Source organism: Taudactylus pleione, unplaced genomic scaffold (genome assembly GCF_031769625.1).
Source record: "Taudactylus pleione unplaced genomic scaffold, aTauple2 ptg000046l, whole genome shotgun sequence".
Taxonomy (NCBI): domain Eukaryota; kingdom Metazoa; phylum Chordata; class Amphibia; order Anura; family Myobatrachidae; genus Taudactylus; species Taudactylus pleione.
This window is the reverse complement of record NW_028284448.1, coordinates 17,402,697-17,425,560: the sequence shown is the minus strand read 5'-3', so window position 1 is coordinate 17,425,560 and position 22,864 is coordinate 17,402,697. Positions and strand designations below refer to the sequence as shown.

The 22,864-nt window shown below is 44.3% G+C and overlaps 1 protein-coding gene across 2 annotated transcripts in view; it reads left to right on the top strand.

Moving 5' to 3' along the window:
* The window catches only part of FRK (fyn related Src family tyrosine kinase), a 144,684-nt gene that overhangs the window by 46,841 nt on the left and 74,979 nt on the right, over positions 1–22,864 (top strand). The window contains exon 1 of one of the 2 annotated variants that reach the window (XM_088460499.1): positions 13,384–13,459. The exons of the other annotated variant lie outside the window; for it this stretch is intronic. The gene's annotated coding sequence lies outside the window, so the exon portion shown is untranslated. Of the gene's footprint in view, positions 1–13,383; positions 13,460–22,864 lie in introns of those variants that run through there. 2 annotated transcript variants of the gene reach the window in all.

Here is a 22,864-nt window from a genome sequence, read left to right as displayed (position 1 = left end):
AATGTACCGATTACATTTGTGGTTGCATAGCAAAAATACATTTTATGTTTTGTTTGGCTGGACTACCTCTTCTCAGAGTATTTTACAGCCTTCAGAAAATACTTCAGCAAAAATACAACATGGCATTTTAATCTGAAAAATAAAGTAAATATGTATTATTATGCTAAGGGTATAAATGCAGGTGTGAAACCTTGGGATTTTGCTTCTACGGGGAAACACACCGAAAGAGGTACAGCTGCAATAGTCCAAGAGGTGGTAGACACAGAATACACTGAGGATTTTAACACAGCAAGCACAAATGTCGAAGGTACAGCTGAGTACACAAAGTGTGGAATTTTGGTAGTGTTCTACGAGGTACACGGATGTGTTGACACTGTTTGTACAGTGCGTAGCATGCAATTAGGTACACAGAGGTGTTGGTACAGGTTGAACAGTGCATAGTGTGCAACATGATACACAGATGTATTCTCACTGTTTGTACAGTGAGTAGCATGCAATATGGTATATAGAGGTGCTGGCACTGTGGGAACAGCGTGTAGAATGCAATGAGAGGTATAGATATGTTGGGACAGTGGGAACAGCACATAGTGTGCAATGAGAGGCACAGAGTATATTGCAACAATCCTGGAGCTTAAAACAGACAGCAAGTGTACCAGAGTACACACACCCACACAGCTGATAAATACAAACAGGGGGAATTGGCCAACCAAATACCCTGGCACGTAGTCTAAGACCCCACCAGACTTCACCAGGAATCCCTTCAAAAGGATATGGACTTTACTCATTGAGGGCCCCGGTCGCTTCCCAGTGTAGTTGGTTCCCACTATGAAAGCAATACAGTACTTAACTGATGTGAACACTCTGCCAGGAATTGCCACACATGGAAATGTGTGTATGGAAGTGCTGCTGTAGAGAAACCAAACACCAGAGTTTAAACAACACTGGAAGAAAACTATACTGGAGAGTATAGTTCTGAAGCTGAAGCACTTACAGTATGTAGAACACAATTAATACTCATTCACTGAAGGGGTGTACTGAGCAGGTTCTTATAGTGGCTGGTTGATGGGTGATTCCCTGCATGAGTCATTGGTGCTGGAGGTTAATGATAACACCTGAGAGAGGTGTTATGCAGTATCTAACCTGAGGCTGAGCCCAGCTGGGCTCTGTTAAGGATTCTAATTGGGAAGGCCAGCAATCAGTGTCTGGCTGTGTGTTGGAGGCAAGCTGGTGATATCCATGACTGCTGGTATTGACAACAGGGGATTGGCATCAATCCTGTCATGTTGAAATCCTGTATAGATAATAGATGGTACTACTATTACATATTCTATCAGTGAATACCCTATCCAACTATTGATTTTTTGGTGCATGTACCAGTATTTGATCTTGGGTAATAAATATAGTATATTATCATTTGGCTTTTTATTACAAACCAGGATCTGGATATTTCACAATAGACCAAAGAAGGAAATATTATATACCTATGTATATTTGTGTGTGTGTATATATATATATATATATATATATATATATTAGGGGTGAGCGGGTTCGGATTTCTGAAATCCGAACCCCCCCGAGCCCCCCCGATCCGAGTCCGATCCGAGTCAGGCTCGACTTTTCCCGCCTGACTCGGATCTGAAATCGAGGCAAAACATCATCATCCCGCCTTCCGAGTCTCACGGGTTTTGGATCCTATATATGGTACCCGCGTCGGCGCCATTTTCTCACTCGGCTGTGGACAGTGAAGAGGGAGGGTGGGAGTTAGGGCTGTGTAGTATAGTGTAGTGTAGTGCTGCTGTTGTCCACTACTTCAAAGTCCATAGGGGCTGGCTGTGTTGTGCTGTGCTGCTGTTGTTAATAGGGGCTGTGTCCACTACTTCAAAGTCCATAGGGGCTGGCTGGACTGTGTTGTGCAGTCAGTTCTCCATAGGGGCTGTGTCCACTCCAAAGTCCTGTGCAGTGTCCCAGTCCTAAAGGGGTGCTGTAGTGTTGTCCAGGGGGTGCTCTGTCCATCAGGGGTGCTCCCCCCAAGTGCTAAAAAAATTATATATTTTCTGTGTTTGTGAATTGTGTGCGCAGTAGCCGCACGTGCATCAACAAAGTAGTGCCAAGCGTGCGCCTGTGTCATAAGTAAAGGGCCGGCTGGCTTGACCGTTAAGGGTGCTGTAACCCCCGAAAGTACACTCCAGTCCAAACCAAAAAAAAAATTATTTTCTGTGTTTGTGAATTGTGTGCGCAGTAGCCGCACGTGCATCAACAAAGTAGTGCCAAGCGTGGGCCTGTGTCATAAGTAAAGGGCCGGCTGGCTTGACCGTTAAGGGTGCTGTAACCCCCGAAAGTACACTCCAGTCCAAACCAAAAAAAAAATTATTTTCTGTGTTTGTGAATTGTGTGCGCAGTAGCCGCACGTGCATCAACAAAGTAGTGCCAAGCGTGCGCCTGTGTCATAAGTAAAGGGCCGGCTGGCTTGACCGTTAAAGGGTGCTGTAACCCCCGAAAGTACACTCCAGTCCAAACCAAAAAAAAATTTTTTTCTGTGTTTGTGAATTCTGTGCGCAGTAGCTGCACGTGCATCAACAAAGTAGTGCCAAGCGTGCGCCTGTGTCATAAGTAAAGGGCCGGCTGGCTTGACCGTTAAAGGGTGCTGTAACCCCCGAAAGTACACTCCAGTCCAAACCAAAAAAAAAATTATTTTCTGTGTTTGTGAATTGTGTGCGCAGTAGCCGCACGTGCATCAACAAAGTAGTGCCAAGCGTGCGCCTGTGTCATAAGTAAAGGGCCGGCTGGCTTGACCGTTAAAGAGTGCTGTAACCCCCAAAGTACACTCCAGTCCAAACCAAAAAAAAAATTATTTTCTGTGTTTGTGAATTGTGTGCGCAGTAGCCGCACGTGCATCAACAAAGTAGTGCCAAGCGTGCGCCTGTGTCATAAGTAAAGGGCCGGCTGGCTTGACCGTTAAGGGTGCTGTAACCCCCGAAAGTACACTCCAGTCCAAACCAAAAAAAAAATAATTTTCTGTGTTTGTGAATTGTGTGCGCAGTAGCCGCACGTGCATCAACAAAGTAGTGCCAAGCGTGCGCCTGTGTTATAAGTAAAGGGCCGGCTGGCTTGACCGTTAAAGGGTGCTGTAACCCCCAAAAGTACACTCCAGTCCAAACCAAAAAAAAATATATTTTCTGTGTTTGTGAATTGTGTGCGCAGTAGCCGCACGTGCATCAACAAAGTAGTGCCAAGCGTGCGCCTGTGTCATAAGTAAAGGGCCGGCTGGCTTGACCGTTAAGGGTGCTGTAACCCCCGAAAGTACACTCCAGTCCAAACCAAAAAAAAAATTATTTTCTGTGTTTGTGAATTGTGTGCGCAGTAGCCGCACGTGCATCAACAAAGTAGTGCCAAGCGTGCGCCTGTGTCATAAGTAAAGGGCCGGCTGGCTTGACCGTTAAAGGGTGCTGTAACCCCCAAAAGTACACTCCAGTCCAAACCAAAAAAAAAATTATTTTCTGTGTTTGTGAATTGTGTGCGCAGTAGCCGCACGTGCATCAACAAAGTAGTGCCAAGCGTGCGCCTGTGTCATAAGTAAAGGGCCGGCTGGCTTGACCATTAAAGGGTGCTGTAACCCCCAAAGTACACTCCAGTCCAAACCAAAAAAAAAAATATTTTCTGTGTTTGTGAATTGTGTGCGCAGCAGCCGCACGTGCATCAACAAAGTAGTGCCAAGCGTGCACCTGTGTCATAAGTAAAGGGCCGGCTGGCTTGACCGTTAAGGGTGCTGTAACCCCCAAAGTACACTCCAGTCCAAACCAAAAAAAAAATAATTTTCTGTGTTTGTGAATTGTGTGCGCAGTAGCCGCACGTGCATCAACAAAGTAGTGCCAAGCGTGCGCCTGTGTCATAAGTAAAGGGCCAGCTGGCTTGACCGTTAAAGGGTGCTGTAACCCCCCAAAGTACACTCCAAACAAAATAGAAAAATATTTTCTGTGTTTGTGAATTGTGTGCGCAGTAGGCGCACGTGCATCAACAAAGTAGTGCCAAGCGTGCGCCTGTGTCATAAGTAAAGGGCCGGCTGGCTTGACCGTTAAAGGGTGCTGTAACCCCCGAAAGTACACTCCAGTCCAAACCAAAAAAAAAATTATTTTCTGTGTTTGTGAATTGTGTGCGCAGTAGCCGCACGTGCATCAACAAAGTAGTGCCAAGCGTGCGCCTGTGTCATAAGTAAAGGGCCGGCTGGCTTGACCGTTAAAGGGTTCTGTAACCCCCAAAGTACACTCCAAAACAAAAAAATATATATTTTCTGTGTTTGTGACTTGTGTGCACTGTGGCTGCACGTGCATCAACAAAGGAGCAGCGCCAAGCGTGCGCCTGTGTCCCATAAGTAAAGAGCCGGCTGGCTCATTTCTTAAAGGGTGGTGTAACCCACAAAGTGCACTACTCTCCAGCAAAATTAAGAAATATTTTCTGTGTTTGTGTACGCTTTAGCCGCACGTATATATCAATATAACATAAATGGAGGACCAAACTTTCTCCGATAAAAATAAAATAGGGAAAGATCAAGAACCACTTCCTCCTAGTGCTGTTGCTGCTGCTGGGAGTTGTTCATCATCCCAGAGAGGAAGTAGGAACATCACTACTTTTACTAAACAATTGACCCTCCAACAGTCCCTAGCGATGAGGATGAAGTACGACAGCAGTCATCCTGAAGCAAAACGTATAACTGAGGCCTTGACTGCTATGTTGGTGTTAGACGTGCGTCCGGTATCCGCCATTAGTGCAGTGGGATTTAGACAATTGATGGAGGTAGTGTGTCCTCGGTTCCAAATCCCGTCTAGATTCCACCAGCATCCTCAAAGCAGCAGCGACAAGCGTGCGTCTGTCTGTTAAAGGGTGGTGACAACCTCAAAGTGTGCTACACAAACAATTAAAATATTGTTCATTTTTTTTCTGTCTTTGTGAAATGTGTGGGCTGTAGCCGCACTTGCATCCTTAAAGCAGCAGCGACAAGCGTGCGTCTGTCTGTTAAAGGGTGGTGACACCCTCAAAGTGTGCTACACAAACAATTAAAATATTGTTCATTTTTTTTCTGTCTTTGTGAATTGTGTGGGCTGTAGCTGCACTTGCATCCTCAAAGCAGCAGCGACAAGCGTGCGTCTGTCTGTTAAAGGGTGTTGTAACTCTCAAAGTGCTCCAAAAAATAAAAATTTTTTTTAATGTGTTTGTGACTTGTGTGCGATGTAGCCGCACTTGCATCCTCAAAGCAGCAGCGACAAGCGTGCGTCTGTCTGTTAAAGGGTGGTGACACCCTCAAAGTGTGCTACACAAACAATAAAAATATTCTTCTTCTTTTTTCTGTCTTTGTGAATTGTGTGGGCTGTAGCCGCACCTGCATCCTTAAAGCAGCAGCGACAAGCGTGCGTCTGTCTGTTAAAGGGTGGTGACACCCTAAAAGTGTGCTACACAAACAATTAAAATATTGTTCTTTTTTTTTCGGTCTTTGTGAAATGTGTGGGCTGTAGCCGCACCTGCATCCTTAAAGCAGCAGTGACAAGCGTGCGTCTGTCTGTTAAAGGGTGGTGTAACTCTCAAAGTGCTCCAAAAATTAAAAAACTATTTTTTTAATGTGTTTGTGACTTGTGTGCGATGTAGCCGCACTTGCATCCTCAAAGCAGCAGCGACAAGTGTGCGTCTGTCTGTTAAAGGGTGGTGACACCCTCAAAGTGTGCTACACAAACAATAAAAATATTCTTCTTTTTTCTGTCTTTGTGAATTGTGTGGGCTGTAGCCGCACCTGCATCCTTAAAGCAGCAGCGACAAGCGTGCGTCTGTCTGTTAAAGGGTGGTGACACCCTCAAAGTGTGCTACACAAACAATAAAAATATTCTTCTTTTTTCTGTCTTTGTGAATTGTGTGGGCTGTAGCCGCACCTGCATCCTTAAAGCAGCAGTGACAAGCGTGCGTCTGTCTGTTAAAGGATTACATCGGTGACAGCATCCAAGTAGGCATGTCAGACAGTCCGTACCTGTACTGGCAGGAAAAAGAAGCAATTTGGAGGTCCCTGTACAAACTGGCTTTATTTTACCTGAGTTGCCCCCCCTCCAGTGTGTACTCCGAAAGAGTGTTTAGTGCAGCCGGGAACCTTGTCAGCGAAAGGCGTAGGAGGTTGGTTCCACAAAATGTGGAGAAGATGATGTTCATAAAATGAATTATCAACTCTTCCAGGGAGACCAGCCTCCAGAACGTACAGAGGGACCTGTGGTTCCAGCAGGGATGAATTAATACTCTGTGAGGATGAGGATGTACACACTGAAGAGGGTGAGGAATCGGTGGATGAGGAGGATGAGGATGACATCTTGCCTCCGTAGAGCCAGTTTCTGCAGGGACAGATTAATTGCCAGCTTGTTTTGTGGGGGCCCAAATGAACCAATCATTTCAGCCACAGTTGTGTGGCAGACCCTGGCGCTGAAATGATTGGTTTGTTAAAGTGTGCATGTCCTGTTTATACAACATAAGGGTGGGTGGGAGGGCCCAAGGACAATTCCATCTTGCACCTCTTTTTTTTCTTTGCATTATGTACAGTTTGGGGCCTAGTTTTTCAAACTGCCATCCTGTCTGCCACTGCAGTATCACGCCTAGATGGGTCACGTGTTTGTGCCGCCCACTCGTGTCGCTTAGCATAGTCATCCAGCTACCTCGGTGCAACCTTTTGGACATAAAAACACTATTGTGAGGTGTGAGGTGTTCAGAATAGACTGGAAATGAGTGGAAATTAAGGTTATTGAAGTTAATAATAGCATAGGAGCAGAAAAACCTACAAATTCTGTGATTTTAGCTGTTTTTATGCTTTTTTTCAAAAAAATACAGATCCAAAACACAACACCCAGAACCCAAAACATGGAAGGGTGGTTTTGGCAAAACCAATCCAGATCCAAAACACGAAGAAAGATCCAGATCCAAAACCAAAACACAAAACACAAAAAGTGGACGAAGCACACCCCTAATATTTATATATATATATATATATATATATATATGTTTGGGATTAGAGTGACACAACAATCACATACATCCCATGTCTCCTTTTGTCTTAGATGTGTTAATAACAGTTACATTTTAATTTATTTTATCACATCATATATATCAAATTGCTCTCCAGAAAAAGAGTTGACTCTTTTTTGCTCCTTAGCAAAAAACCCCCGATTTATTTCACAGATATCTCCTTGGTTAACAAATATTTGCTCAATATAGCCTTTCCCATAATTTTCTATGGGGATGACGAATTGCAGTAATTCTCCAAGATCTGAAAGCTTAGCTTTAGATGGCATTAGACATTGTAGCCTAGAGGCTACATTGTTCCAGTTAGTGGTCTCCTCCCCGGTTGTGTAAACTATGTGCCCGGACGGCCTCATGGTTTTGCATCTGTAGTAGACATTCTAGCATAAGCTATCACTTTCCTTTGCTCCAGGATGAATACTCTTTGGAACAACTATTCTTGCAACAGGTTTTCCTATGCGGTATAATGACACTTTTCATGGCTAAAATGTGAAGGTTCTCAAATAGACCCCATAGGCAGCCAAATAAGCTGGGACCTTTTTCTCAAAAACAAATTAGCCACAAGAAACTTCAGCATGCATTTCCAAGGGCTCCACCAAGGAGCCACTCAGTTAAACCTTATGTCAGAATGCGGCCTGGTATCAGCCGCTACTCACCTCCGTGCCGGCATCCTTGTGCTTAGGTATTCAATCGTTGGGAGTGGAGGTGAGTGGTGACTGAGTATTCTCCCTGGGGTCTGCTAGGGCTTCCGTGCATGCAGCCATGTTGGTCCATATCACCTGTCTAGTCTCTCCCAATGGAAGTCCTGCGGTCGCTCAGCTGATCCCCTGATCCCCTGATCCAATGACCAGCTGCCTAAGGGTATTTAAGTCTGACTCCAGGAACAGGAAATTGCTGTTCAACTTCACTGTTCCAGTGATTGTTATGCTTTCCGGTGTATTCCACAAAGTATCTCCAGTGTGTTGTTTCAGCCCTCATGCTGACCTCCATTGTTACTTGTATTAGCTCTTATGCAAATTCTCAACGTGTTACTTCAGCTCTTTCACAGAACTCCAGGTTTCATGTAACAGTTCCTGTATTGTCTTTCAGTGTGCTGCTCATCTCCCAAGCTGCCTCTTTGTGTTACATGTGTCAGCCTTCAAGCTGATCACTAATTTAGCTGCCTAGCTGCATCCCTGTGTTTACCTTGCTCCTATAGTGGTTTGTACTGTGACTGCGTCTCAGGCTCCACAGTGTTCCTTCCCAGTGAACCCTCCTCGTGACTACCAACGCTGTTCAGCTATTCATACCTAGTGCTGACTACCTTTGATTCTCAGTATTTCATATCAAGTACTGACTACCATCGATTCCCAGTGTTTCATATCAAGTGCTGGTTACCATCGCCATTTAAGATCTCATACCAAGTATCGATTATCATTGATTCTCAGTGTCTCATACAAACTATCGACTACCATAACCATTCAGCATCTCATACCAACTATCGATTACCATCGCCATTCAGCGTCTCATACCAACTATCGATTACCATTGATTATCAGTGTCTCATTCCAATAGCTGACTACCATCGATTCTCAGTGTCTTATACCAAGTGCTGATAACCATCGCTATTCAGCTTCCCATACCAGGTGCTGATTACCAGTGCAACTCACATATCAGTCTTTGGAGCATCATCCTTGCTCATCAGTGTTTATATAGTCCTCCCATATATATCTGGGGTAGGTCTCGCCAACACCTGGGAGAGACTTATGATAGTTCCTGCAGTTGAAGTCTATATGTATCCGGACGTGACAGTTTGAACAGCCAACATGCAAGCCGCCGGGTTCCAGGATGAAGCAGGTTTTCAAGATTTACTCCTTTGTGTCACCGCACAAGAGGCAGCCCAGCAACTCATGGGTCAACAGACAAGAATTTTTTTCTCAGATGAGATCCATTAATTCCATTGTTGTCCCTTTGCTTCCAGCTTCATTTCAAGTTCTGCCTGTAAACTCTCCTGTGCCCCTTCCGCCTGAGCCATATTCTCCAGTAATTTCAACTCCGACCACAGAATCTCTTTCTGAATGTATAGCTCAACCTTCCAGTGGTCCCCTGGCTTTTGAGTTCTCTAATATCTGTACCCCGGTGCTGTTTACCAGTTTCTATCAATTCCTAGTGCAAGTTCAAGATCTTCTCCCTACAATGTTTCCAGAGTTTTCTAGTGCCACTTCTGTTTCTACTGAGCCTCCTTTCACACAAGATAAAGTGAGACATCGTAGTTTCCCACACCTGAAGCTTACTGAGGCAGAACAACAGCGACGCTGGTAACTTTTTCTCTGCTTATATTGTGGACTGTCTCCTTCGTCAACCCAGAAAGGATAATTACTGTAAAACTTCCAATGTCTACACTCTCGGTTCCAGCCCGAAACCTTATGCCGTTTCTTTTTCTTCTGTATTCAGCAAGCAGGTAACATTTTCCCTGCAGGACAAGGTCCGAGTTTATGATTGGGTCCTGTTACAAAATGCTTCCACTCTCGTCTTGGAAACTTAGGGAGAATTTTTCAACCACCTAAATCTAGTGAGACATGTCGCTCTTCCTATGCCTGTCGCAATCCAGATAAAATTTCTTCTAGTCCCTTGCCCCAGAAGGGGGTTTCAAGTCTCATACCCAAGCAGGGGTATGAAGTCTCGTACCCCAGGAGGGGGTCTCAAGTTTCTCACCCCAGGAGGGGGTCTCAAGTTTTATGCCTCAAGTGGGGGTTTCAAGTTTTTTACCTCAGGAGAGGGTCTCAAGTTTATCACTCCAAGAGGGGATTCAAGTCTCTTACTCCAGGAGGGGGTTTCTAGTTCTTCACCCCAAGAGGGGGTCTCAAGTTCCTCACCCCAGGAGGGGGTCTCAAGTTTTTCACCCCAAGAAGGAGTTTCAAGTTTTGCACCCCAATAGGAAGCTTCAAGTAGTCTCCCTATTCCTGGTGGGTTTTCCTTTGTCCACTTTTGAATGCACGTCACAAGTTTCAATTTCTCAGAAGCTCACTCCTAAAGTTTCTTGTATCAAGCAAATTCTTCAAGGAGCAGATAATTGCATGGAAGGTTTAACCTTTGTAATCACTGGAGTCCTGGAATATATTAAGAATGATGAAGCCAAGTTATTAATAGAGAGATATGGAGGCAAGATTACTGGAAATATTAGCAGAAAGACCAACTACCTTATTATGGGTCACGACAGTGGAGAAGCCAGGCGTGTGAAAGCAGTGAGTCTTGGGTCAAGTTTATTGATTTGGACGGCTTGTTTAAATTAATTGACATCTCATTTGACAAGGAGTCATCTTCTGATCATATAATCTCGAACAACGGTTTGTGTAACACTAACTCTACCCTGTCATTGGATTCTACCAATTCTGATACCCACCAAGGTTTTTCTTCTCTAGCTTCAACAGCTACTTGTATTTCTAGTGTCAATTTACTTCCACTCAGCTGTTCCAGAGCCTCTTCAACTGTGGCCAACTCCAGTACTTCTGAATCACTTTTGATCTCTTCTGTTGATTTGCGTAAGGAACATCAGTCACTACCAGTTGTTTCATCTATTCCTGCTCCTGAGCATAATTCTACTTACCAGGATTCATTGAACACTCCAGCATACATTGTTTTTGATGGAGACATGACTCAATATTATGCACTACTTGAACAATATATGGCCTTAATGGGAGCTGATCCTTCATGCGGTATTACAACCTCCAACCTTGTTAAATTCCTTCTTCTGAACTTCACAGGAAAGGCGTTAGAGTGGGCTAATCCACTCATATGGTGCATACACACGATCAGATTTTTCCTTCAGATATGAACGATAACGATTTAAAAATCGTTCAGTCGTTCATATCTGAAGGAAAATCGTTCATATCTGACATGCCTGAACGATGGACGATCAACGATGCGCGTTCCCGTTTGTCAGATAACGATATCTGACATCTGATGGGTTTGCAGTCAGACTTGGACGATTCCATTCATTTTAATGCAGTCAAAAATCGTTCAATCGTTCAAATCGTTCAAATCGTTCAAAACTTTGGTAAAATCATTCAAATCGTTCAATCGTTCAATCGTTCAGTCGTTCATCTGACAAATCTGACAAGTCTGACAAATCTGACCGTGTGTACGCTCCAATAGAGTCCAGAGACCTTATACTTTCTAATATGAGGGCTTTTAGTGAGGTTCTCTGTAAAGAATTGTCTCCCTAATGTCTACCTTCTGGTACCTCCTCTGACAAAATTTCTAGTGCAAGTTCACCATCCTCAGATATTAAACTCAGATACACCGTTTTACTCCCTTCTCCAGATTGTACGATACAGGATCAATCAGTTCGAAAGAAGAATTCTCAAGGAATATTAAGAACCAACAGTCTGACACTATCAGTGTTGGTTATGCTTCCCTCTGTTCCTCTCCAGAGTCTTCTATGATTTCTAGTCATATCAACTCTTCCATTCTTCCATTAGATACAGATTTGGAGTCAGAATTCGATCCCACACTAAGCAATGTTCCGTTTTCTGAGGATCCTCTGTTGTCTGAGCCTATCCTTTCCAAGCCATGTATTCCCTCAGGAGTTACCTTTGAGAACTACTGTACGACTGTTCGGAAGAAAAATTTATCTTTTCATACTAGATATCAACTGAAAATTAGATTGGTAAATCTAAGGTCTGATTTTCAATTAGGTGAGAAAAGCCGAGATCCGCGAAAAAGATTTGCCGATTGTGACTTTTCGCCTGTCAGAAAAGTATCGCCATATTCAATTGCATTCACGTTTCGCGTACGCGAAAATGCAATGCAATGTAATAGGCGAAAAAGATTTGCCTATGAATAGGCAAAATCGCTATTTAGGGGTGCAAAGGTGAGGAAACCACTCTGCACCCTTGGGACAGCCCCCCAATGGATATCTGCATTAAAAAAAAACGAAAAAAAGAGGAACACTCCAAAAAGGCACTTTGAAAATGGGGGCGAAAAAGTGCAAAGTGGGGGTACAAACTTAAAACTCACAAAATAGCCTTTTGGGGGGTCTGCAAGCAGGGGTGAGGTGTTTTTTGGATTGCAGGTGTTTGCTGAAGGTGCATTTTTTATGTTTTTTAAAACTTCCCTTTAGTGACTTTAAACCATGCTTGCACCCATTTTTATGTACCCCAAATATGACAGGACTACTTTTTTTCTCCAAAAAATACTGCTTAATGCTATTCTTCACCACGTCTGTAAAGATGCTAATTAGCACCTATTGACACAACTTAAGTACCCCAAATAGCTTTATTAGGGCTATTCGTGGGTATGTGCATTGATCCCCAATGTGACTGCATCTTCTGGGGGGTATGATTTCCCCAAATCTGACAGCACTTTTCGCCTGGTTCACATTTGCCAGGTTGCATTTTTGCATCTTTTTGAATTGAATACGGCAAATAGCGGGAGTGCGCACGAAAACTTTCCGCAGCCAAAACACGCGAAGATGGCGAAAAGTACGGCTTGTGAAAAAGTGGTGCAAAACTAATTGAATACTGGCCTTAGGGCCTGATTCAGAGCCGGACGCTATTTGCGCTCGCTCGTTCAGAAAAAGGGGCCGGCTATTTAAATTGAGCGCTCACTCTTTGCGGTCTGTTGACACCACTATGTCTGAGCGAGCGAACGAAACATGCGCTCGCTATTTTGTAAAGCCCCCCTGGCCATTCGCATCCTACATCATCTCCGCTATTTATTTGATTAATCGAGTACATCGAAAGGAGTCTGAACTGCTCGCAGTGCTTGTGGTAGAATTTTCCTACCGCAATCATGCGAACAGTTCAGGCTAAGAAACAACCAAGTGACGTGGTCGATGACGCTGCTTTGTTAATTATGCACACCCTTAAAACGCCCGTTTTGACCGTTTGGCACGCCTGCGTTCGGATCTCCACTCCCCGTTTTCAAGCACCTTCCCCTGTTACCACCCACAAACGCCTCATCCTGTCACTCAAATTAGCAGGCACTCGCTATTTTGCGAGTGCTCGATTTCTGACCGCACTGACTGGTTGGCGCATGCGCATTATGACCCATGCGCATGCGCAGATGTGCGAACATCGCTCAGAGCGAACGAGCGGCCTCCTACGAGCGGCTTTGAATCAGGCCCTTAGTCTGAATTTTTTTTTTGGGTGTCATAAAGTTTCAAGTTCTTGAAGTTTTTCTGAAGACTGGTAAATCTACAAGTTCCTCATACCAAGTCTAAAATTTTTTAAATTATTTCTTGGAACCTTTTGCTTTGAGTATTTCTGGTTTTTCTGGTCTCCCAAGTTTCGAGTTTTTGAAGACTTTTTTTGTGCACTTCCTTGGTGTCCGGAGTCCACCCTGACAGGGGTATTGTCAGGATGCAGCCTGGGATCCGCCACTACTCACCTCCACGCCGGCGTCCTTGGGCTTAGGTGTTCAGTCGCTGGGAGTGGAGGTGAGTGGAGACTCAGTATTCTCCCCAGGGTCTGCTAGGGCTTCAGTGAATGTATCCTGGTTCCTGGGGTGCCGGGCATGGGCGCAGCCATGTTGGTCCATATCACCTGACTAATCTCTCCAGTCCTGCAGTCACTCAGCTGATCCCCTGATCCAATGACCAGCTACCTAAGGGTATTTAAGTCTGACTCCAGGAACAGGAAACTGCTGTTCAACTTCGCTGTTCCAGTGATTGTTATGCTCTCCGGTGTTTTCCATTAAGTATCTCCAGTGTGTTGTTTCAGCCCTCATGCTGAAGTCCATTGTTACTTGTATTAGCTCCCATGCTAATTCTCAGCGTGCTACTTCAGCTCTCTCACAGAACTCCAGTGTTTCATGTAACAGTTCCTGTGTTGTCTTTCAGTGTGCTGCTCAGCTCCCAAGCTGCCTCTCTGTGTTACTTGTGTCAGCCTTCAAGCTGATTACTAATTTTAGCTGTCTAGCTGCATCCCTGTGTTTACTTCACTCCTATAGTGGTTTCCACTGTAACTGGGTCTCAGGCTCCACAGTGGCCCTCATTCAGACCCACTCGCAAGCGGGCGCACGTACGTTAGGCGTACGTACAAAAATATTTAAATTCAATGGCTCGCTCGTATTTTCGTTCGCATCTAAAATTCCTCCCTAAACTCTGACGACCCCTCCTCTAACTAACGAGCGTACGAAATAGCGAGCGTACATCCCCGAAATGGCTTGAAAGGAACGCACGCACAAGTATAAACAGGAAGTGGCCTTGTCAGATGTCGATTACCTGCTCCTTTATTCTGCCTACCTCCATCAATCGTATCATGCCAATCAATGTATCAATTAGCTTAATTGTTTGTTTTTTTTCAACACAATGCAAGAAACTTTACTCTTGTCCGTGTTTGTGTTTACCCGCAGAATACGTACGGATGAAACATTCGCTTTTATTGTTCAAAAAACATGTGAACCACAATTAAACAATTGTTCTATTGCTGTGGATCCCCGCATATTTCCCTGGGTTCATTTCTTTATTTAAATTTGCTTACGCATGTCACTGCATCAAGCCTATCATAACTCTCCAGAGATTTCTGGCCCTGTCGAACACATGACTCATACACTAACCAATAAAATTGCTCCTGTTAATTTCCAAAATACATTAGCCAATCAGAAAATTTTTACACACTTTATCAAAAATGATTTTTAAGAAAAACACCATTGCCATCATGAGAGCCTCCGCATTCACCAGGCGCGAGCTGCTGGTGCTTACGGAGGTCATGGATCGCCGGATCACCAGCCAACCTCAACCCATCACCAACCGGCAGAAGCGCTCCGCGTATGCGGAGGCACGGTCCCGCCTGCGGTCCTTCGGCTCACGCCGCAACATCGGGCAGCTGGAGCGCAGGTGGTCCGACCTGCAACGGCGAACGCCCCGCTTGCTGGCATGCTTTCGCATGCAGATCCTGGAAAGTAAGTGTTATGTATTGTGGTTTTAATGTTTGTGTTTGTGGGGCAAACTGCGTGTGCATGTTTTCCTGTCTGTCCTATTTATTATTTGTACTCATATCTGCGTGTGCATGTTTTCCTGTCTGTCCTATTTATTATTTGTACTCATATCTGCGTGTGCATGTTTTCCTGTCTGTCCTATTTATTATTTGTACTCATATCTGCGTGTGCATGTTTTCCTGTCTGTCCTATTTATTATTTGTACTCATATCTGCGTGTGCATGTTTTCCTGTCTGTCCTATTTATTATTTGTACTCATATCTGCGTGTGCATGTTTTCCCGTCTGTCCTATTTATTATTTGTACTCATATCTGCGTGTGCATGTTTTCCCTCTATTTCTGATTTATTCATTCTACTCCTATTTGGCTTATTTTTTGGGTTGTTTTTTTTTTTTAGTTTTGGTCCCCGGATTTGTCCATAAACTAACCGCAATTTCTTTGACATATTTTAGGGGGACAGCCAAGACTCCGCCGTCACCGTCCGTCCAGACGGCGTTCCCGGCCACTATCCCCAACCCCCAGCCAACACTCCACCCCAAATCTTTCCCCTATTCCCCACTCCTCCCCATCCTTCCCAGACCCTCTCCCGGAAATGTCGGGCCTCCTTCCCCTCCGTCCCACTTCCCCCTCTCCTCCACCCACCCCTCTTCCAATTACCCCCTCCCCGGAGTCCATCATAACTCCTCCCCATTCTTTGGGGAATGACGGATCCTCCGAGGAGGATCATGGAGGCATTTCCGGAGCTCCCGTTTTGGCTCCCGGTATGTTTTTATTTTGTTTTTTTTTAAAGCACAAATTGTTTGTATGTAATCATGTGTCGTGCCTTTCTTCGTGTTTTTGTGGCTTGACTTTTGGTGATTTTGCAGTTTGCCTTTACCTCTTCCTGTTGATTTCAACATACACATATCACACCTGTGGGAATTTGTACATAGGCCTTGTATTTTTGGCACCACCCCCTTTTTTTTTTTTTTTTAAGGTTTAGGAGTGATTTCGTTGTGTTTTTGTTTTTTTAATGTGGATTCCCTATTGTTGTATTAACCCACACACTTTTCTCACTCACAGAGGAACAGAGGCGTCGGCAAGAGGTGGCGGATTGTGTTGGCCAGATGCGCCAACATGTAATTGGCATTCTGGTGGCCCTCGACCGGCTGTCTGGCCTCCTTCGCCAGTAGTTTTTTTTTTTTTGTTAACGTTTCAAAATAAATTTATTCAGACAAATATACGTTCTGGCTCATTTTTGAAATCCAAAACCAAGATAGTTTAGCATGACATAAGTAGACTGTTCCTGCAAGGATTTCCCTTTTTTAAAAGTTAGATTGTGTTTTGTCTTTGTATGTCAAACAGACACAAGAAACACATAACAGTAACAATGTCATTTTCCTTTTTGGGTGTAGTGTCAATTACATATTTCAACATTTTACAGGTTCCTAGTTGGTGCGCAAGCTGCTTAGGCCAATCTTACAAATCTCAAGGTTGGGCCAGGCTTCCTTTTGGTGTGGGTTGGGAAGCTGAAAACATATTTCAGTTTAGCTCAACTGGCGTCAGTACTGGATTACCCCTTAGTCAAATGTAACTTGTGTTAACCTGGTTACACTTGCTGTTAACGTCCCAAAAAAGGAAGACCATTTCACTCTCCAAACATTTATTCACAACATAACAGAGAAAACAAAGTGGTCACTCCCAAAAAAAGAACACAGTGATAAATTCAAATACAACACATACCAAGAAATAATTAAATAAAAACAAAAAATCAAGAACTGGTTGACGAAGGACCATGCCAACATGATTCCACAAACATGGCGTTGCGATATGGGTTCCAGAATATATGCCCAAAAGGACCAGATCCAGGTTTGGTAAGGGTAGCAGGAAGTAGTGAGCGTTGGAGTGCCAAAGATTATGTGAACAAACAGAAGATGGTGAGAAAAAAAACACAAAATTAGATCTTCGCAAACAAACACAAACACATTAGGTATAAACACTGTAGTTTTGTTACAACTTACCTAAAAAATCTGGCCACCACATCATCGCGTATGGCCCCCCCACATACTGACCTCTGACCAACCTCGGGGGGGCCATCCTCAGGTAAGGCATCCTCTGGCTGCATTGGGACACCACTCCTTATGGCAATGTTGTGAAATATCCCACACAGGACCACAATTTTAGACACCATATCTGGCACATACATGAGCTCGCCACCAGAGCGGTGGAGGCATCTGAATCGGCCTTTTAAAAGGCCGATACAGCGCTCCACCACTTGCCTGGTGGCTGTAAGTGCGGAATTATATGCACTTTGTGGCCCTGGTGTGGGAGCCAAATAAGGAGTGAGCAGCCAGGACATGCAAGGGTATCCACTGTCTCCTGTGAAAAAAGATAGACAACATCAGGAACACTGTGTATCAAGCTTAACATTGTTATGTACTAAAGGTCTCCACTTACCCAGAAGCCACGCACCACCAGCTTGTAGGTTGGTTAATTTCTGCCATATCCCTGATTGCCGGATGACGAAGGAGTCATGAGCACTTCCTGGTAATTTAGCATTCAGGGACAGGATCTGGAGGGAGGCATCACATACCACCATTACATTCAGGGAGTGATAGTGTTTACGGTTTCTAAATATTGCCTCCAGCCGTGCTGGAGGCTGAAGTGGTATGTGAGTACCATCCACAACCCCTATGATGTGTGGGAAGCCAGCTATTTGGTAAAAATTGGCCTTGGCCACACTAAGGGCACCCATATCCAAAGGCATTTTAATAAAATGATGGAGGTGCTTGAAAAGTGCCTCCATCACTGCCCTCAGGATCCGGGAAAAGGAGGATTGGGAGATGCCCGCCACTATTCCCACCGTTGTTTGAAACGATCCTGAGGCACAGAAATGTAACACCGCCATAAATTGCGTCAGTGGTGGTATTGCTGTTGGACTGTCAATTTGCCGCTCAAGATCACTTTCTATTAATGAGAGAGTGTCTATGATGATTTTGGGAGGTAGACGGTAGCGTCTTAAAACCTCATCATCGGGCATTCCAAAAAGTGTGACACGTGTTCGAAATATCTGGGGCCTTGCATGCCTACGATGCCTACGCCTGGGACGAGTTTGAGGTTGGTCGTCTTCCGGGAGTAGGGCCAGAACAATTCGCCCCAGATCTACCTGAAATTCCAAGTTTACAATGTAAGGCTTTTGAGCCACCCCAAAAGTAACATAAAACAACTTAGCTTTATGATCCCATCCATAGCTGCTTACATGCCGGGGTATTGTCATGATACGTATAAACTGTAAAAAAGCCAAAAATGAGACATCAAAAATTTAGAGGGTGATTTTATGTTTGTCAAATTGGTGCAAGCCAACACATAAAATAGGCGAAACACACATTTGGCCATCGATGAAAACGACATTGCACACCGTACATCAAATAGGGGTCAAATGGACCCCAAAAATGGAAAAGGGAAAAGCAAAACCGGTTTACATGAAGAATAAGCCTCGAAAAATGCGTTAATTATTTCGCAAATGCAAGTCACTACACCAACAGTCAAAAATGCGTTAATTAGTTTGCAAATGCAAGTCACTACACCAACAGTCAAAAATGCGTTAATTAGTTCGCAAATGCAAGTCACTACACCAACAGTCAAAAATGCGTTAATTAGTTCGCAAATGCAAGAAAAATAATGGACTTACCAAAATCGAATATAAAAGATTTCCCTCAAAAAGGTCTTTGGGTCCGAAAGTCAAAACAAACTAAAATAGATGAAATTAGTGTTAAAAAAAAAAAAAAAAAAACCAGAAGTAGACACCAATTGGCCACAAATTAGACTGCACAAAACTTACCAAATCAGGAAACGATGGCAAAAAAATAAACCAAAAAAATGCGAACGGAAAACCAAAACAACTGTAGCAAACCAAAAAACATACAAACACCGCCAAATCCTCCAACCGCAAACAACCAAATCCAACCAACTTAACCGCCAACAATCCAACAACGCAACCTCGACTCCACACACACCAAGCCATAAATAGTGTTTATTTTCCCGCACAAATTAAGGATGAATCATAGGGATGCACAATCAATGATGCGGCCGCAAACTAAGGACGCATGTATAAATACGTCACGAAATCACATTTAATTTCTGGTTGATTTCATTCTGGAAGCAGAGACATGGCTTCAGACCAGGGAAACAATGGCCAAAATTCCGGCGGTAAGGCCTTCATGCATTTTGTCTCAATGATTCTTTTAAAACATAATATTGTGCAAGTTGTGAAGTGGCTAAATCTGCATATTTACCCAAATAGGTGAGGAGGATGACATGGAAGAGACTGCTGGCCCCAGTCAACCCGCCAAAGCTGCCAAAAAAAAAAGGCAGCCACATTTCACAAGCAAGGAGATGGAGGTTTTGATCCAGAAGTGCGTTGACATCCTGCCCCAGGCAGCCAGGAATATGAGCCAAAGCCAGAAGTGGAGAATGTGGGAGGAGGTCGCCGTTGCTGTCAATAGGGTGGGTGATTATGTCCGTCTAGCCCGGGATGTCAAACGGCGGTAAGTAAACACTTTCCCATCCTATAAACAAACCCCATTGTAAAAAAAAGGATAATGGTTCCAATTTCATTCCACAGATGGGCAGACTTCAAATATCGTCTCAAACAAAAACTTGCCGACAGGGCTAGGCATGCAAGGGGGACAGGTGGGGGTCCCACCCCTGTGTCATTGGAGTTGACAGACTTAGAAGAGCTGGCACAGGGGTGTGTGCAGGCTGTGGAGGTGTTTGGCGTGTCCAACATGGATACGGACATGCCAGACTTTGCGGCTCCTCATGTTGGCCAAGGTAAGTCTTGTGATGTCACCAACTCTGAAATGCTATTGTGCCAATATGTAGATTCTAATGTGAGTCTTTTCGCATTTTTCCTAACAGAGACAGAGGCGGATGAGTCTGCTCCAGAGGGGAGCCTTGGCCGCAGAATTTCTGCTGGCTCTGCAGGGGAGGAACCAGTACATCCGGCTGAGGACCCTGCAGAAGCCAGTCCAGGGCGTGCCCCCTCGCAGGCAGTGGGCCTCCTCACAGAACTCAATTTTAAATCGGATTTCCATACGGAGATTCTGCAGAGGATGGACGCCAGTCTGATACGGGTGGCTGAGGCCCTGGAGCAAAATGCTGCGGCCAACGTGACCATTGCTCAGGCCCTGGCGGAAAATACCAGGGCCAACATCCGCATCGCCGATGCCCTGGAGCAGCTCGTTCGCCAGCACATGGTGGAGCCGACCTCCCTTCCTGCTGGAACATCCGGATCCTCCACCTCTGCCACAACATCAGCCAATCCTCCAAATGTGCCTAGCCCTGTGCCTAGTCCAGAGGCCACAACATCTGCCTCTGGACAGGCCAGCCCGATGGCATCCCGGACCCGGTCTGGCGCCCACCCTCACCCAGCCAAACGGCCGAGAAAACGGTGACAGCAATGGCGACTTTTCCCACACTCCTTCTGTGCTTGGCTCATATTCCTTTCTGGTCAAAACTTCCCTCTCCTTTCTTGTGAAATGTTTTTAATTTTGGTATTTACGTTTATGTTACCAGTTATGGCTTTTTTTTTTATTTTAACAAATATCTTTGCCACAAAAAAAAGGCAACAAAATATTAGGGCAATTTGTTTGTGTTTAAACAATAAATTTAAAACAAAAAACTGACATTGTATTGTGACATTATTGTACAAATGGGTTACATTTAATCCTGGCCCTAAAGGCAAAAACTGACCCTCTTAAAAAAAAAAAAAGGCCTCTTTAAGGAACGTTTAAAAAATCACATAGCGATGCAAATTCCACAGTAAACCAAAAAAAAGGGGAGCTAATTAAAACATGATGACATTATTGTTACAATAGGCCATAACCAACAAATTGTGGCCAAAATAAAACACCAAAAATGTACGCTAATTGATTGTGTAATCATGACATTAGCAGCTCTGATTTCCACCTGCGTACGCTTTTGTGCTATCCCAATAAACTGCTTTCCAAACACATACCAAGCCGGTTTTCAATCCAACACTAATTACTTTACTGACCAGCCGCGATTAATCGCAGCACCATCGTTGAGTCCCGGGACGGAGGAGAAGGCCATCGCCAATGTGGTCGAGTAATCCTGACCCTAAGCTGTGCGAGCATTTTGAAGGGAAAGCGGATGTTCCAGTGACGTATGAGACGGTCCGAACACATTTGACGTTCGCATCTGCTAATGTATGTACGCCCCAAAAACGCCTCGCCACGCCTGCGTTTTTTCATCTCCACCCCCGTCAACACCCAAAAACGCCCTGTTCTGTCAATCACATTTGACATGTCACTTCCTGTACGCTATTTTAGGAACGAGAGAAAAAAAGCTCGCAATCTGCCGTATGCACATGCGCAGTGTAACACCGACGCATGCGCGGTTAGTCAACATCGGAACGCAACGAGCGTACTGTTGTTAACGTGCGGCTCTGAATGAGGGCCAGTGTTCCTTCCCAGTGAACCCTCCTCGTGACTACCAATGCTGTTCAGCTATTCATACCTAGTGCTGACTACCTTTGATTCTCAGTATTCATATCAAGTATTGACTACCATCGATTCCCAGTGTTTCATATCAAGTGCTGGTTACCATCGCCATTTAACATCTCATACCAAGTATCGATTATCATTGATTCTCAGTGTCTCATACCAACTAGGTGTAAATTTACTAAAGTGAGAGTTTTTAGAAGTGAGTTTTCAGATTCTACTTAACATCTAACTAGCACTTTCTAGATTGTAGAAGATAATAGCTAGAATCTTATTGGTTGCTATGGGCAACATCTCTTCTAAAACTCACTTCTAAAAACTCTCACTTTAGTAAATTTACCCCCTATAGTGGTTTCTACTGTGACTGCGTCTCAGGCTCCGCAGTGTTCCTTCCCAATGAACCCTCCTTGTGACTACCGCTATTAATACCTTTTTCATATTAAGTGCTGGTTACCATTGCCATTCAGCATCTCATACCAAGTATCGATTGCCATCGATTCTCAGTGTCTCATTTCAAGTGCTGACTACCATTGTTTCTCAGTACTGGCTACCATCGCCACTCAGCACCTCATATCAACTATCGATTACCATCGTCATTCAGCTTCTCATACCAACTATCCATTACCATCGATTCTCAGTGTCTCATTCCAAGTGCTGACTACCATCGATTCTCAGTGTCTTATACCAAGTGCTGATAACCATCGCTATTCAACTTCCCATACCAGGTGCTGATTACCAGTGCAACTCACATATCAGTCTTTGGATCATCCTTGCTCATCAGTGCTTATATAGTCCTCCCATATCTATATCTGTGTTTTCTCCAGGTACCTGCCTCAGGGGCCGTGACCTGTTCACTTGGTGCAGCGAAACCCACATCCCGCTTGGAGGGGTCAGTGGTGAATGCCATCGAGTGAACTAGACTCTGCTGCCTGGGTTAGGTCTCGCCAATACCTGGGAAAGACCTATGAAGAGGATGTATATATTGCCTTCCCGTTTCCACTCACTTGCTACCCTTAGCCCACCGGCCCAAGTTCCTGCAGTTGAAGTCTATATACATCTGGAGTGACACCTTAACCTTGTAAGGCACTGGCTCCTGTGAGTCTAGCTGCTGCACCCATGACAATAGCCATCACATGTGGGGGTCACGCAATGGATATCATATGGAATCACACTTTTAAAAAGGCAAGTCATATACATTATGAAACAGTAATCAAGGAATAAACAGTTTTAAGCAGCCTTCTCTGGCTTTATCTGTGCCATAGAAATATATGCATAATTTAAGGGACTGGCACATGGTAAAAATTTTGATTGGACAGTTAATGATTCCTGAAAGAATCATTCATACAAATGGAGCACAGGTGCATTTCAGTTGGAGTAGAAATATCTTGATATTATAATAAG